The 17,265-nt window shown below is 40.0% G+C and overlaps 1 protein-coding gene and 1 long non-coding RNA gene across 3 annotated transcripts in view; one reads left to right on the top strand and one right to left on the bottom strand.

Annotated features, from left to right (window-relative positions):
• LOC126323629 (uncharacterized) overlaps positions 1–8,444 on the top strand; it is a 39,747-nt gene extending 31,303 nt beyond the window's left edge. Inside the window, exon 3 of the long non-coding RNA XR_007559576.1 lies at positions 8,171–8,444. This is a non-coding gene — a long non-coding RNA (uncharacterized LOC126323629). The remainder of the gene's footprint in view (positions 1–8,170) is intronic.
• LOC126323604 (intraflagellar transport protein 140 homolog) overlaps positions 1–17,265 on the bottom strand; it is a 248,926-nt gene that overhangs the window by 2,954 nt on the left and 228,707 nt on the right. The window lies entirely within an intron of this gene.

Genomic DNA, 17,265 nt, shown 5'->3' with positions numbered 1-17,265 from the left:
CAAATTGTAAATAGCCTTTCCATCAATGTATTTTATCCCTGCCACCTTCAGAATTTGAAAGAGAGTGTTCGAGTCAACATTGTCAAAAGCTTTCTCTAAGTCTACAAATGCTAGAAATGTAGGTTTGCCTTTCCTTAATCTATCTTCTAAGATAAGTCGTAGGGTCAGTAGTGCCTCACATGTTCCAGCATTTCTACGGAATCCAAACTGATCTTCCCCAAGGTTGGCATCTACCAGTTTTTACATTCTTCTGTAAAGAATTCATGTTAGTAATTTGCAGCCGTGATTTATTAAACTGATAGTTTGGTAATTTTCACAACTGCTTTCTTTGGGATTGGAATTATTAAATTCTTCTTGAAGTCTGAGGGTATTTCGCCTGCATCATACATCTTGCTCACCAGATGCTAAAGTTTTGTTAGGGCTGGCTCTCCCAAGGCTTCAGTAGTTCTAGTGGAATGTTGTCTACTCCCAGGTCCATGTTTTGCCTGAGGGCTTTCAGTGCTCTGTCAAATTCTTCATGCAGTATCATATCTCCCATTTCATCTTCATTTACGTCCTCTTCCATTTCCATAATATTGCCCTTAAGTACATTGCCCTTGTATAGACCCTCTATATACTCCTTCCACCTTTCTGCTTTCCCTTCATTGCTTAGAACTGGGTTTCCATCTGAGTTCTTGATATTCATACAAGTGGTTCTCTTTTCTCCAAAGGTCTCTTTAATTTCCCTGTAGGCAGTATCTATCTACCCCTAGTGATATGTGCCTCTACAGCCTTACATTTGTCCTGTAGCCATCTCTGCTTAGCCATTTTTCACTTCCTGTTGATGTCATTTTTGAGATGTTTGTATTCCTTTTTCTCTGGTTCATTTGCTGCATTTTTATATTTTCTCCTTTCATCAATTAAATTCAATACATCTTCTGTTACCCAAGGATTTCTAATACCCCTTGAACCTCTGCTGCCTTAACTATTTCATCTCTCAACACTGCCCATTCTTCTTCCACTGTATTTCTTGTCCCCATTCTTATCAATCATTCCCTAATGCTCTCTCTGAAACTCTCTACAACCTCTGGTTCTGTCAGTTTATCCAGGTTCCATTTCCTTAAATTCCCACATTTTTGCAGTTTTAATCTGCAGTTCATGACCAATAGATTGTGGTCAGAGTCCACATCTGCCCCTGGAAATGTCTTACAATTTAAAACCTGGTTCCTAAATCTCTGTCTTCCTATTATATAATCTATCTGAAACCTTCTAGTATCTCCAGGCCTCTGCCATGTATAGAACCTTCTTTCATGATTCTTGAACCAAGTGTTAGCTATGACGAAGTTATGTTCTGTGCAAAATACTGCCAGGCGGCTTCCTCTTTCATTCCTTACCCCTATTCCATATTCACCTACTACGTTTCCTTCTCATCCTTTTCCTACCACTGAATTCCAGTCACCCAGGACTATTAAATTTTCATCTTCCTAGACTATCTGAATAATTTCTTTTATCTTATCATACATTTCTTCAATCTGCTCATCATCTGCAGAGCTAGTTGGCATATAAGGTTGTACTACTGTGGTAGGCATGGGTTTCGTATCTATCTTGGACAATAACGTGTTCACTATGGTGTTTGTAGTAGCTTACTTGCATTCCTATTTTTTTGTTCATTATTAAGCCTACTCCTGCATTACCCCTATTTGATTTTGTATTTATAACCCTGTATTCACCCCACCAGAAGTCTTGTTCCCCCTGCCACCAAACTTTACTAATTCCCACTATATACAACTTTAACCTATCCATTTCCCCTTTTAAATTTTCTAACCTACCTGCCCGATTAAGGGATCTGACATTCCATGCTCCGATCCGTAGAATGTCAGTTTTCTTTCTCCTGATAATGAAGTCCTCCTGAGTAGTCCCCACCCGGAGATCTGAATGGGTGACTATTTTACCTCCGGAATATTTTACCCAAGAGGACGCCATCATCATTTAACCATACAGTATAGCTGCACGCCCTCGGGAAAAATTACGGTTGGAGTTTCCTCTTGCTTTCAGCCATTCACAGTACCAGCACAGCAAGGCAGTTTTGTTTAGTGTTACAAGGCCAGATCAGTCAATCATCTAGACTGTTGCCCCTGGGCAGGAACCACATGTTTGTCTGGCCTCTCAGCAGATACCCCTCCGTTTTGGTTGCACCTACAGTACGACTATCTGTATTGATGAGGCACGCAAGCCTCCCTACCAATGGCAAGGTCTATGTTTCATGGGGGGGGGATACTTTAAGTACACACAGTTAAATTTCAAGTGGGTCCTGTGATTTTATTATGATATCTTGGAAACACCAATGAAATTTTAATAGAAAAAATATCAAAGCTATTAGATATATACTGTTTGAATACGAACACCATCAAAATATATATATCATACTGCTAAAAACAAGAGTTTTGATACAATACTACATAATATTTAAAGAAATATTTAAACATAAATTGTTAACTGACTTTGATACTAGGTATATGAGTATTTGCTATTAGATATAGCACATATACGAAAAAAGTTTTCAAATGAATGAAGATATAAGAGCAAAATTTTTGCAGCAAATGAATAGCTCAGAAATGCCACAGCAATGTAATTACTGGCCTCTCAAACAATTTCTAGTCATCACAAGCAGCCAAAGATGCTTTGCATCTAATATGGTTTGGTTTTTGGTAACTTCATGAGTGACATTTTACCATTCATCAAGAGGAGCAATTTCTAGATCTGAGTATATTGTACGAAATGCTGGCATACATGTGGAATGTATTAAAATGTTATCATAGACACATTTAATAGGATTTGTGTCCTGGGAACGAGCACCATTGATGGTTGGTAGGAATTTTCACTGCATGGAGAACTGCTAGAGAAAATTTCAAGAACTTTGACAAGTATGTCATAAAAAAAGGTCCATAAAAGTTTTTTGATCTATGGAAGGATCTTTGGCACAAGGTGATCAAATGTACTTCTAAATCTGAAGTAGGGGTGTTTCTAATGGCATACCGTTCCACTTAGTGCACACCAATTGAGTATCTGAAAATATTAAGTACACACCAATTGAACATATCCAAATATTACTCCCATTACTTTCTGTGCCGAGTGCTAAAATGGAAGGTGTACGATGTTATACTAGATCCACTACAACTCTGCACTCATTTTGTCACTTCTGATCTACATAGTTGCAGAGCCTCTTTTAGAGGTCCCTTTTCCATTTCCGGTCACGAAATGACCAACGATTTACAACTGTTTCGTGAACCCACATTTCATTTTTTCACCAGTCAAAAAACAACCCTAGATCCCATCATAATTTCTTCCCACAACACAGTTTCCAATATTCTCTGCTTCTTCAATAATTTTAAGTTTGTTCTTAGCTGAATATTAGAGATAATGAGAACTTGTAACCATAATTAAGAAATGGTTAATACTTCACTTTTAACATACTACTGACATGTCTCAGACTGAGGCCACAATAACGCTATAGTGTATAGTTAGAGGAGGCACATCAATACCAACCTCATTAGAATTAATCTGCACACCTCAGTTTTTCACCCTTACATTCAGGACAAAAATTGGCGTGAATTATTCATGTGTGTATGATAATAATGTCATTTCAGATGACTATACACACCCAAAAATTGGTGTGAAGTAATTGGTGTCCTTTTGCAGTTAAAGGCTACTGAAATGCCACATTGAGAATGAACAACTTAATTTTTCTAAATTTGAAGCCAGTTGCTAGCCTGTGCAAAAGGCTGAAATCTTATCAAAGTGTAAGTGGATACTCATGAAGGATTCTTTTTAATTTATCACTCTGACATAGATAAATGCTTGTCTTACAAGAAAACTAGAGCTTACAATGAACATTTACTGCAAAAACATGATAATAATAATAATAATAATATCCACCACAAACACTACTTACATAATCATAGTACTCCATGGCACACCTGCAGCAATAAGGAATGAGATAATGGGGATTTAATTGTCCCATAGATGATGAGGTGCTTAAAAATGAAACACAGTCTTGGACTGAGCAAAGATGGGACAAGAAATACGCCAAGATGCCTTTTGTAGGAACTGTCTTGCACTTGCATTATGTTATTTAGGAAAGATGCTGGAAATCTAAATCAGAGTTGATGGGCAGATATTTTAACTCTGCTCCACTCATCCAGCATTTTAGATACTGAGCCACATTAGCAGTCTGTATTTAATTTCCAGGTAAGCTGACAACATACAATCCAAGAGAATGTTTGGTGCATCGAGGTGTTTCTATCTGATCACAAACCCTGCTGTAGCTAGTGACTCATACAGCAAGACTATTTACATATTCCGACATCCAGCGGCACCACATATGGGCTATTCTATATCAAATTGGATGAAAAATGACAACACTGACCTTTTATTTTCAAAAATCATTAATATTTCTTTACATGTGTCAGATACAGTAAAAAAAGAACACCTTTCATAATGTTAGCTCTTAAATGTTTACTAGATTTAGAGTTAAAATTTGATAAAGTTTGCATTATTTTCCAAATTCAACAATTTGTCTGCTGTGTAAATCATGAACCTCATTTCAGATTTCAGTGAACTATGATTCATTTTAAGCATAAATACCATTTCCTTAAAGATTAAGCTTGCATAGCCTTCAACCTCTTTTTATTACACATTGATTCACGTTTTAAAATTTATGGAGCCCCTTGTCTGAAATGCAGAAAAAAATTAAATAATGAACATTTAAGCTTGGGCTTCACTTGCCTCGCCCAGTCTCTGTTTCATTTGGACTCTTGTGCTCCTGTATTTATGTGCACTAATTGATTTGGATATTGTGAACTTGCCAATTAACTATCATACAATTGTACCAATTAACTGTCAGCAGTGATTGGGGTCCAGGCAAAGTAATCACTTGGGAGACTACTATTCCTTATTTAACTTCAAACCAATAAGTTTATTATTTTGTTTGTTGTCAGATTTAATTACTTTGTTTCACTGAGGACTCTTTTTTTAAAAAAATTCTTTCTTTTTATATATTTCTGGCATAAAGCGTTTTACTTCATCACTATCTAGGAATCTAGTTTTACATGTATGCATGCACTCAATGTCACCATGGTTTTCTCTGTAGTTCCAAGGCGTTGACACCTCTGCACACATTTTTCCGTGTTGTTTTCTCCAGAGCTAGGTTGTCTCTCTGACATTCAGGAAAAGATTTTCCTCCAATGCAGTGTAGTCTGCCATGTTGCAAAGTCATGTTCTTTACTACATGTTCTGTATCAGAATGTTAAAGACAAATTCAATTGCAACAGGAAGTGATCACGCGTATGTTGTCTAGTTCATGGGTGTCCCCTTTAGTAGTGGTACACAAACTGAATGGCTTTCTCAGCCTATGTGGAGATTGTAAAAGCTGTTAATTCTCAAGTGGGGGTTGACACCCATCTGATTCTACATTCCAAGGACATTTTTTTCATAATTAAAAGGCAGTGAATACTACTCTTAAATCAATAAGTTGGAAGTGTACTTGCAACTATATTTATGCCCGGACTTCAAATGAGTGCGCTTTTTGAATGCTCATTCAGCCACTACCAATGCCGGCTGCTTTCTTTTGGCATTGCTAGTGCACCTGCCATTCTACAACACCTTCCATATTCAAAGATCCATGGGACATCTGATCTGAGAGATTCGACTGTGTTGCAATTATCTCAACAAAATAATTGTTATGCAGTCTAACACCCACAAGCATCTCCAGAAACTACACTCACTTTTTTCTGTCTTACAGAAAAAGAGCCTACAGTGTACTCTTAAGAGGTCATTCAATTGAGACCTGGGTTTCATTATGAACAAAAACTGTATACTTCTGACCAAACAGCACAAACAGGCCACTGATTTTATGTCCCCTTTCCAGAATTTAAAATAACTGTAATATTTCATGAGTATGGCGAACTACTATGGAAAATTTATAGCAAACATAGTCTAGATTGCAAAACCTCTGAATTCCCTCTGAAAGAAGCAGGCTGAGTTTGTTTGGCTGCCTATGTGTGAGAATGTGTCTCCACCCTTAAATAAGTGTCTTGTTTGGTGTCCTACTCCACCAAGACACCTTTGGTTCTTGCCACAAATGCTTCACTATAGCATGGTACCAACACTGTCCTTACATGCTGCGAAGTGGGTCAGAACAGCCATAGTTTTCATTGCAAAATATTAAATAAGGCCCAAATCTACGCATTTCAAAAATTTCACATGTGCCTCCATGGCATTAACTTCCATACAAGCCTTTTTTTCTCACTTTGTTCAGTCCTTTTTCATTGTTGCCTGACAAAACAGCACAATGCATATGGCCAGAGCAGTGTAACTTGGGCTTTATTCATGGACATGCAGTATTTCACAGGGTTCATTCTTTGTGTAGTCACGGCCAGGAAAGACTTTGTGCTGTGCACTTCATTCTCAATCTCTAATGAACTTGTAATCAGTGTTTTTCATCAAATAATGGGAACACTGGAACCATTCCAACAAACCCAGCTCTATATCCCATATGCAATACATGGGCCTGTAGCTTTCCTCAACAATTAATTGACAGTTTATTGTCTATCCAACCTTCTTGCTACTAGGTTAATGCAATCTATAATAAAATCTTCTTAAGCTCCCAATCACATCTAGTGCTAAAATTCCCATGAAAATTTGCTTGATCATCTGTTCATTGTCAAGTGATAACTGTTAGAATACTGCTGATGGCTTTGTCCACATAAACTTCATCTTTTTCTAAGGTGTCCATACAGAGACACTCAAAACTAAATATCAGATGGTAAATATTAACCATTACAATAGTGCAATTTTTTGTGTTATTGGATGTCTTCTTAAAATACATTTTCAATATGTGGATCCAGATGGATGCTATGTAGTGTCAGAGTTTGGTAGTCACTACAGGAACAAATTATAACAGTATGTGTGTTGTTATTCATGGTATAAATAAAACTAGGAATATGGGAAATATGACATCAACTCAGCCAGTAGAGGAAAGAAAATACTGTAGAAGTTCTCACTTTAAACAAGAAATCCAACAACAGAAAAATACATAAATATATTACTAATTGCAAAGAATCTTAATGATAGGAGATTAACACAGAAAGAAGTTTCTCATTTCTTGATCTTTATTGTTTGCAATAAATTATGATTCTTTCATTTTCTCTGTTAATATTTATCCCCACTCATCACTTATTTTCCTCTACACTTGAAAACATTTGTCTGAATCTCTTTTTATACAAGCTTGCTCTATGGTATTTCATTCCTACAGTGTCTTACTTGGCATTTACATCCTGACAAAGAGTTATGAGAGACTTTTTTTCCTATGTTACTACTGCCAGTTTTACAAACCATCTCCTTGTTCTTTTTTTCGTTAGCATTAACCCCACTCCTGACGTGCTCTGCTGTGCTTAAGATATGGCAAATATTTTTTACTTAAATTTGTGACCACATGGCCTTCCTGTTGGCAGCCATCAGATACCTAAGGGAGAGGAGTACTCTGCACAACCTGTCTGCGAACTGTGTAAACTTTCTGGCAGATTAAAACTATGTGCTGGACCAAGACTCTGCCTTTCGCAGACAAATGCTCTACTGAATGAGTTGCCCCAGCATAACTCATGACCCCTTCTCGCAGCTTTACTTCCACCAATACCTGATCTCCTACATTATAAACATCACAGTAGCTCTCCTGCATAGCTTGCAGGATTAGCACCCCTGGAAGAAAGGATATTGAGGAGACATGGCTTAGCCACAGCCTGGGGGTTTGTTTCCAGATTCCATTGCAAAGTGAAAAATTCATCTTGGAAACATCCCCCAGGCTGTGGCTAAGCTATATCTTCACAATATCCTTTTTTTCCAGGATTGCTACTACCTAAGTTTCGCGGCAGAACTTCTGTGAAGTTTGGAAGGTAGGAAATGAGGTAATGGTGGAAGTAAAATGGTGAGAATTGGCTGTGAGTTGTGCTTGGATAGCTCAGTTGGTACAGTAATTTCCTGAAAAGCACAAATGTCCAAAGTTTCAGTCTTGGTCTGGCACACAGTTTTAATCTCCCACGATGTTTCACTCCAATGCCGAGTGAAAATTTAATTCTGTGTAAATTCTGTTCTATGTGTAATCATATTTAACTATTTGTGATTTGTATTGGTTTAGGCAGACATTGAAGAACAGCCCAGCACTTGTCTAAACAAGTGTGGGAAAGAAACTGCCTAGTAATCACACCCAGGCTGGCTGGTGCATCATCGATGGTCATTAACCTGCTGTGCAGATTCGATCTGGTTCTTCCTCAGCTTCCTTCCTTCAGCTAGTGCACTGCAAATTGTAAATTATGAGAAGATCTTACAACCCCTATAGTTTACCATAATACTTTTTTTACTCCTAGGTGAAGTGATGTACAACACTGATAGTTGAAGATTAAATTTCAATTTTGTTGTAAAGCTCTAAGTCACACTCTTTGTATGCATAACATGCCAACATTTAACTTATTTTGAATATCTCACATTCTGAAAAGAACGTTTTTGTATGTATATTACCCGAGGAAAATTTGAAAAATATTTTTCAAACTATTTTTATGTATCAAAGAGTTCTGACCCAATACTTTTGGTGTGATAATAAAAACCTTACTTGAACACAAATTAGTTAAGGTAGAATCTTAAGCTTTCTAGTTCTCACACCAATGGGAATATAAACTGTGAACGACATATTGTGGTACCAACGCTTTTGACAAATATGTTGTTCTTCCCCCCTACTCATGAATCGTGGTCCATACTAAGGTTTTTTGTTTGTCCAGAATTAGTATTCTATTTAGCCATCAGAAGCACATGTTTACATAGAATACATAATTCTATAGAGGAAATAGATAAATGCATATTTACAGAAATGAAAGCCCAAGCTGTCAATTTCCTCACAAGTGTTTAACAAATAGAATTGTGGCGGTTGTCGACTGCAAGTGTCGATCACCCCATCTTTGAGAACAAACTTCTTTGAAAACTGTTTATCTCAGTGTGTTTTGAACTCTTACCGCACGTAACATCTTGATTCCCACACTGGTGACCCCGACGCTCACGAACGCGACTTACAATGCCAGAAATGTGTACTGGAACATCGCCATGGACAAACAATGCAGCAACCCATTGTCGGATTCCTACGTCCGTCGACTTCGCATTACGCCGCATCTGGATGCAGTGTACAGGACGTGTGTAAATTCCCAACTCTTATGTGAATCGTGCTTTTTGGTAACTTTTGTCACCTTCTCACACATTGACAATGTGACCGAGGTGCACACGTTGTCTGTAGAAACCCACTCAACGCGTCGGTAATTTCACTTCCAGACAGTGCAGTTGCTCCTTCGCCGATGAATTTGGACAGTTTTGACTTGATTTTGTGTAATGAATTAACTTTCTGCAGTGCTTTGACATCGGACAATCATGCCCAACAATGGACTGCAACAAACGGGGACTATGTTGCAAATCCCAGTTCGCATGAACTCCGAACTATGGCTAAATTGCATGCCTCGCTGGATTCGCAAACGCCCGTCACAGCTCCCGCATCTTCCACGCCGCGTGCAAATTCATTCGACCCGGTTTCCGAGCAGCCCGTCTTCCAGAGTTTGAATGTTCACGCCAGCATTTCCACCACTTCTCCACGCTTGTCCCTCATTTGCAGCATTCAGCTACCAATGTTTCTCTTGGACCAACTTCCAATGTGGTTCATGGCCGCAGAGTATATATTCTCCTCTTATGGCGTCACTGACGAAAGTGAAAAATACCTCGTTCTCTTCGACATTATCTGTGACAATTTAAGTGACAAGTACACCTGAGTGAAAGCCGCTTTAATTCAGAGCCTGTCACCAACATCACAGGAATAATTTCATCAAGGACATCCTACCGATCAATGACAATGCACCAATTACACCAACGATAATGCCGGCTGTTTCTCAGTGCAACACTGGACGTGCCATTCCTCCCTCTACGCAGCACCTGAGCCGCACCGACTCTGCTCGACTGCTACCGAAAGTGACGTCACGGCCGCCGCCTGCTGGCTCACTGACCTTGACCCAGTCAAAACAAACAGCTGCATGACTTATGATCCCGCCACAGCTACCGCACCCGCATCTTGTCAATAACTTGCTGACACTATGCATGCTTACTGCCTGGTCATTCACTACTCGATCACACCCGCAACTTGTTCACCCAGCCCAGAAGACGATTTCAGCCTTATCAATGCTTCATACAGCAGTCAACATGTACTCACTCTGCCGCCACTGAGTACTGAGTTTCACATTAGCGATCGCACACACGATCTCTTCTATTCGAACTGTTATGTCACTACTGTGCTGCCAACCTTGTCTTTTGCGTCAGGTTACCCTTTAATAGAGACAGATTCTGATATCGACCCCATCTTACTCAGTGATACACAGCAGACTGCTTCACGACATACATTTTTACCTGAACAACTGCGACAGCTACGTGAGCAAATTGCGACATACAACTTGTTGGTACAAGATCAGTTACACATGCTGCAGCCGACACCGACTGAGCGCGACATGCAACGAGATGCTCTTGTCATTGTTCTGCCTCCGACTGCTGATGATCCTTCGCCGTTACTACCAGCTACAACTAATACCATGACAATCACGCTACATGGATCTATGTCCCAGATGTCACAACTGTCATCATCGTGCGCCTCAAGTGGAAATTCTACATAACTGATGTGATACAAGCAACTTATTTATGCCACTGCCGCCTTTCCTTGGTAGTTCCAGACACTTTGTGCCTATACCACGGCATAACCAGCCGCATTCCAATGCCGGTTGCTTTCCCACCCTATTCACTACCTTCGCAATGTATGATCAACACATCAGCCATTTCTGCTTCGATGAGTGAGCATCTTTCTGCTCCATCACACGACTGTGCAGCAGTTTCGCGTGAGCAGCTTGCAGCCTTACGACTCGACCGCAGCACCGACAGCGGCAGCACACACGCAGCTCCAGTTCCATCAAATTGTGTCGCCTCTCCGCCACGGCCCAGTAGTTCATTTGCCGATTCGACTTCTTCACTTTCACATTACGCTTCATCGCCTTCCTGCTCTGACCATGGTTTCGCCGACCACATCCGTCTTCCACCACCTCTCGCCATCACCATGCCTTATGCACAGGGCTCATGGCCACACCCCCCAACCTTCAATCACGGTTGTTTCGCACATCAAAACACCAACACTGTCAACTCTGCTCAGAACATCCTGCCATCTACCGCTGTAACACACTTACCATCCATGGACACTGAGGTAACGCTTCCGTCTACACCGAAGTCATCCATCGCCAAGGTCAATCATGTGCAGCTTGCTGTTTTCTCCCCTGCTGCGACATCAAGCGTCTATATAACTCCGTCATTACTGCGAGTTTTGTTCATCTGGCATCTCTTACACAGCCTGTTAAGCCACAGTATGCTGGCTCCTTTATGTCATATGGCCAATAACAAACTGTTACCGGCCACGTTGCACTTACCGCAGCGCACGCTGGCAAATACTTTGGCAATATATCGCATCGCATCTTCGATGCACTCCGCGCCTTTGATTGGATGAAAACTCCGCTGCGCCACACGTCCTCGGCACAGCAATGTTCTCCTCACCGATGCCTTCTGCTTCCACCATGCCATCAGCAGCATGGCATGGTCAACCTGTGGACGCCTTCCGCGCCTCGTTCCCTCCACTGGTCGCGCCTACCAAGACATCGAGAAACGGCCCGATCGCACCTCGCACTAGAGCCTGCCACGATACGATCGGTTACACACACCTGCGCCATCAGCCGGCCGGGTGCACACACGCCTCTCATCATCCTTACCGTGCTCCGCACTACCGGCGGGGGCTCTGTGGCAGTTATCGACTGCAAGAGTCGACCGCCTCATCTTTGAGAACGAACTTCTTTCAAAACTGTTTATCTCAGTAAGTTCCGAACTCTGTATTCGAGCGGATGTGTTTGTACCAACATGATCAAAACAAAGTTAATTCATTATAAAAGAGCGAATACTTAATGTTGGGTTCGATATTACCACGCATAACATCACGATTCCCATAGAATCATACGTAAACTAGACATTTATATTATCAATTCACACTCTTTCTTAAATTTAATAATAAGAGATACAGATACATGAATATATGAGTCCTACAGATTTTCCTCTATACTCTAAAGAAAACTGATTATCATTTGATACAAGTGAATGTTTTTAGAAACCAAAAGAGAAGACGTTTGTTTGTGGGAGGAGGTAACCCAAAGTCTTTCGACATTCTGATTGTTCACTGTCAAATTTGGGACACAAAAACAAGATGCGGTTTACATCAGCTTCTGACATGGAACTGCACTCACATGCAGGAGAATCATAAATGTTGATTCTATACAGATGTACAGGAAATGAGGTACAGTTACAGTGGAGTTGAATGATGGTGGAAATCATTGATCGGTTCAAATGCATTCTCATAAACCAGTGTCTTATAGGAATTTGAAGTTGTAATGCCACATAATAGCCACCTTTTGTGTTTTTGGGTCACATTAAACTTCTCTTGCCACTGCTGTTTTCTGTGGCTCTTGACTTCATGTGAGTAGTCTGTATACAGCAATTTCAAATTGAGAACAGTTTCCGTACATGAAGCTTGCTTCACTAAGACATCAACTTCTTGATTATAGTGGGCGGCAGTGTGGGAATGAGCCCACTGCAAAATGATTGTCTGCCCACTCCATTTACAGCAAATATATTAAAGGGCCACATCCAAAATATAATGGTTGGTTGCTTTATTCAATCTTTGGTGTTTAATACTTTTAAGAACACTCTGGGAGTTGGACAAAATATCCTGAACAAGGAAGTAGGTGATATGACTTGTGCACATCAACAATACAGATAGTCTTGTGATAAGCACAATCACAACTGAAGGGTCTCTGATGAGAAGCAGGTGAAGAGTAGGGACGACTGACTGATTTGGCATTGTAAACAGCTGGAACCACAGAGATAGACATGCAGCTCTCCTGTGTGTCTTAATGGTGGATAAAATATTCTGGAGGTAAAACAGTCCCCCAACCAGATCTCCAAGTAAGCACTGTTTGGTAGGATGTTGTCATTAGGTAGGTAGGTAGGTAGGTAGAGAGAGAGAGAGAGAGAGAGAGAGAGAGAGAGAGAGAGAGAGAGAGAGAGAAGAGGTGTTCTATGGGATGGAGTGTGGAATGTTAAATCCCTTAATTGGATAGGTAGGATATTTGGAGAATTTAAAAAGTGACGGATATGTTACAGTTAGATACAGTGGGAACTGCTGAAGTGCCAGTGGCAAGAAGAACAGGACTTCAGGCTAGGTGAATACAGAATTATAAATACAAAATCAAACAGAGGTAATGCAGGAGTAGGAATAATAATGAATAAGAGAAGAAGAATAGTAATGAATAGTGTAAACAATGCATTGTCACAGCCAAGATATAAATGAAGTGTAAGTTTATATGCGCACACATTGAGAGATTGAGAGAAAATATATTGCGATAAAAGAAATTATTCAGACAGTTGGGTATGAGGAAATGTAATTTTGATCAGGTATTGGAATTCAGAAGTAGCAAAAAGAAGAGAAGGAGTAACAGAAGGAGAACATGGAATGAGAGAAAGAAATGAATGGGGAAGCCACTGGCAGAAATTTGCACAGAGAAAATTTAATTATTGCCAATACTTAGTTTGACGGTCATGAAAGGAGACTGTATATGTGGATAAACCTTGAAGACACCAGAAGGATTCATGTAGATTATGCAATGGCACGAATTCATAAATGTAAGACTAGGATTTTGAAAATTGGTTTTAAACTGCAAAACATTTCCAATCATTCTTCTAATAATTTCCGGGTATGCAGCCAGATCCCGTCGACATTCTGCCATGATATTTTGACCCAGAGACGTCCGGCCATCATCAGATGAGTACACAACTACTGAAGAACCCAGGTGCAGTCATGGTATTTATGCCGAATCTTGTGCATGGGAAATGTACTGGCAGCCTACAGCGCATGTGTCAGGTGTTGACATGCGCGGCATAGCCGAGTTGTACGTGCTGCCCTCGGTTGTGAAAATAAAAGATCATCTAGTCATTGAGTATCGAATGACGCTGTCCATCCCACTGTGATTGTATAATTTTAATAACAGAATACCAATTTTTATCCAGCTGAAAGCCGTTGTCATGAGTTATAAGATTATCGGCCAGACGTATTTCCACTGGTTCCTTGATTACGGAATCCCAAAATCCGGAAACCGCAGCTAAAATTTTTGTTCCATTGTATTCCATTGAATGTCCCAACGAAATACAATGCTCTGCTACTGCCGATTTTGACAGCTGTCACAGACGGGTGTATCTTTCATGTTCTGTACATCGTTCATAGACAGTTCTTGTCGTCTGGCCAATATATGCAGAGCCACATTCAGAGGGAATTTTGTAGACCCCTGCTTTCTTCAGTTGTAAATCGTCTTTAACAGATCCAACCAGGGCCCGGTTCTTTGCTGGTGGACGGAAGATAACCTTGATTTTATTCTTCTTCAGTAATCGGCCTATTTTTGACGACACATTCCCGGCGTATGGAAGAAACACAGTTGATTTAAAGTCGTCGTCAGTGTCCTCAGTGCGCTGCTTCTTGTTATGACAGTTGCGCATGGCCTTTCTTATTTGGCGTGAAGTGTAGCCGTTCTCTTTAAAAACCTTCTCCAAGTGTTCTAATTCTGTGTGGAGGTTTTCATCATCCGATATTACATACATTCGATGTATTAAGGTACTGAGAACACCGGTTGTTTGTGCTGGGTGATGGCAGCTTGATGCCTGGAGGTACAGATCAGTGTGAGTAGGTTTCCTGTACACAGAATGTCCTAATGATCCATCATTTTTACGGCTTACTAGCATGTCTAGAAATGGTAAAGTGCCATCATTATTTTCACCACTGAGTGCAGCACATACAACTCGGCTATGCCGCGCATGCCAACACCTGATGCATGCGCTGTAGGATGCCAGTACATTTCGCATGCGCGAGATTCGGCATAAATACCGCGACTGCACCTGGGCTCTTCAGTAGTTGTGTACTCACCTGATGATGGTCGGATGTCTCTGGGTCGAAATATTGTGGCAGAATGTCGACGGGATCCGGCTGCATACCCGGGAATTATTAGAAGAACAAATACACCGGGAAAATTTCAGAAGTCACGTTTCCAATCATCATTTATTGGTTATGCACTTCAGATTAAAATTAAGAAATTTCAGAAAGGTAAACAATTAAAGAGGTGGGATCTCAATAAATTGAAAGAACCAGAGGCTGTTGAGAGCTCAAAGGAAGCAATAGGCAAAACGGAAAAAAGAACACAGTGGAGATGGCATTTTTTCTACTTCTGATGTATTAATTTTATCGATACATGACAGGTTTCTGCCTTTTAGGTAATTTTCACGTGATTTTCTGAAACAGAAAAATGTGTCATATGAATTAAAGTGGCAGAATCTTTAAATTTACATGTTCTATTCATTTGGTTTACACTAATAAAATAAATACAGCAGATTTGGAAATCTGCCACTTTCTGTTAATAAATTCCTTGCTGTGGTATCCAATAAGATGAAAATCAATATCTGGGGCAGTCGAATGAAAATGAGGCAAATGGAAAAAAGGAGTACACCTCTTTGTCCTAAACAAGTTGATGAATGTCTTTGTTCAGGGCTCAATCGTATGGTGTGAAATATATACTGTATTGAGGATGTGAAAGTGCTTCCCAGCGAAACTGAATGCCGTGGCTGAATGCAAAATGGCACTTCTTTAGAAACTGGTGGCGCCGAGCATCCTGGCAGCTGGCCTAACTGCGAATGCATGTGGGGCGGGAGCCTGGTCTCCTTATCCCATGTGCCGGTCCAGATAAAGCAGCGTTGGGCTGGCGCTCAGCTAATGTGTTTATTATAGTGTTGCCAACTTAGTGGATTTTCCACAAAACTGGTGGTTTCTACCCTCCTTTTAGTGACAAAATATTGCTTCTAGTGTCTTGTGGATTTTATAGTGGTTTAGCAGAATTCAGTTTCAGTTACTGAAAAGCCGATCTCTCAACCACTAAGCTATTATATGTTTCAAAATACGTTACTTCTACTTTATTTGATTTCAGGAGTACTTAACTTTTAATGCAAAGACAACACTGATACACTACAATGTGACATCAAACGAATCATCACACTCGATAGACTACTTGTGGGGATTCCCTGTAGAATGAACAGTACTTAGTAGCACCCAATTATATTTCATTTCACGAGCGATGGCGGCTGGCGCAGGTGCAGGGAGTGGCAGCAACCAGTTTCAAACAATGGGTGCTCACTTATTTCATTGTTGCATAGAACAACCACTGAGAGCTTGTTGGCTCAGGCAGGGTGCGTCACATCAGATGTGCAGAAAAACTAACTTGACTGTCGTTGTTCATGGTGTGCACTATACAATTGTGATTCTCAGTGTATGGTATTATTTCACGATTTCATACATGTATAGCTATGCCAAAACCACAGTATATGCAAAAGTTTCAGGATTCTTAGCTTCAGGACCCACATTTAAAAGATTGGTTTCAGGTTATTGAAAGTACTATGGGGCAGATAGCGAATTGCAAGTTTTGTGGTACAGTTTTAAGGAGTCACTATGGTAATTTGAACTCTTGTGGGACATCAAAGAAACACCTACAAAATAAAAAGGTAACCTTTTTTAAAAATTGATTAGTCATTCATTAATTGGTTTTACATTTTTGACCACTCTTTGACTAAATAAATTGTTGCAGTTTGTACCTATGCAACCTACAATTGCTTTTAAGTTAGGGCCCATTGGGAATAAGAAAAAAAGGAAGAAGCAAGACTTTCATTATTCACAGCCATGCATTCTAGTAACCATGTAGTTGACCATTTGGGAGAGGTAATTAATCACAGTCATAAAAAAGATATCGAAGAATTTCAGATGCACTGAACTAAGCACACCTAAGTTATAAATAACATGTTAACCACTGCATTTCCCTGATGTTCTAAAACAAGATTGCAAAGATCAACCATTTAGGTTATTAACTGATGAATCTACTGATATTGCTGTACATAAATACCTGGGATTGATTATCGTTTATTACAGTAAGTTACACCACAAAATAGTATCTACATACCTTCACCTTGCTGCTTAAGTGTAATGCTGGAGCTACTGTCTCTGCTATAAAGAAGACACTTAAACGGTTTGATTTGCGACTT

This window comes from Schistocerca gregaria, chromosome 2 (genome assembly GCF_023897955.1).
Source record: "Schistocerca gregaria isolate iqSchGreg1 chromosome 2, iqSchGreg1.2, whole genome shotgun sequence".
NCBI classification, from domain to species: domain Eukaryota; kingdom Metazoa; phylum Arthropoda; class Insecta; order Orthoptera; family Acrididae; genus Schistocerca; species Schistocerca gregaria.
The sequence above is the reverse complement of the archived record's forward strand: the minus strand, read 5'-3'. Positions and strand labels throughout refer to the sequence as shown.